Source organism: Pteropus vampyrus, unplaced genomic scaffold, assembly GCF_000151845.1.
Source record: "Pteropus vampyrus isolate Shadow unplaced genomic scaffold, Pvam_2.0 Scaffold158, whole genome shotgun sequence".
Taxonomy (NCBI): Eukaryota; Metazoa; Chordata; class Mammalia; order Chiroptera; family Pteropodidae; genus Pteropus; species Pteropus vampyrus.
Window position 1 is genome coordinate 2,280,612 of NW_011888939.1, and position 373 is coordinate 2,280,984.

At 59.0% G+C, this 373-nt stretch overlaps 1 protein-coding gene across 1 annotated transcript in view; it reads right to left on the reverse strand.

Moving 5' to 3' along the window:
- Positions 1 to 373, reverse strand: part of HMCN2 (hemicentin 2) — an 80,257-nt gene that overhangs the window by 51,049 nt on the left and 28,835 nt on the right.

Here is a 373-nt window from a genome sequence, read left to right on the forward strand (position 1 = left end):
AAAAGGCCACTTTCTCCTAAGGACCCCTCACAGAGGCGAGCCAGGTCCTCTCAAAGAAAGTCAAGAATCTTCTAAGACTAGCCCTGAGAAGGCACGTACACAGGACAGAAGTCAGCCCTGTTGCTTCTGCGCCCCGGGCAGACGCTGCGGACCGACAGGCCACCACCGCTCTTCCTTCTGCAGGCCCAGAGGCGGTCTCTGAGTCCTCACCACCACCACGGTGCCTCGAGCAGCCCCCAGCGAGTGCTCAGAGGTGGTGCACGAGGAGACCTCTGTCCGCCATCCCAGCTTTGGAACAACTGACATGTCACCGAGGCTGAGCTTCAAGGGGCCCTGAAGTCCTTGCAAGATTCGGGTGAGACACTGACTCTTA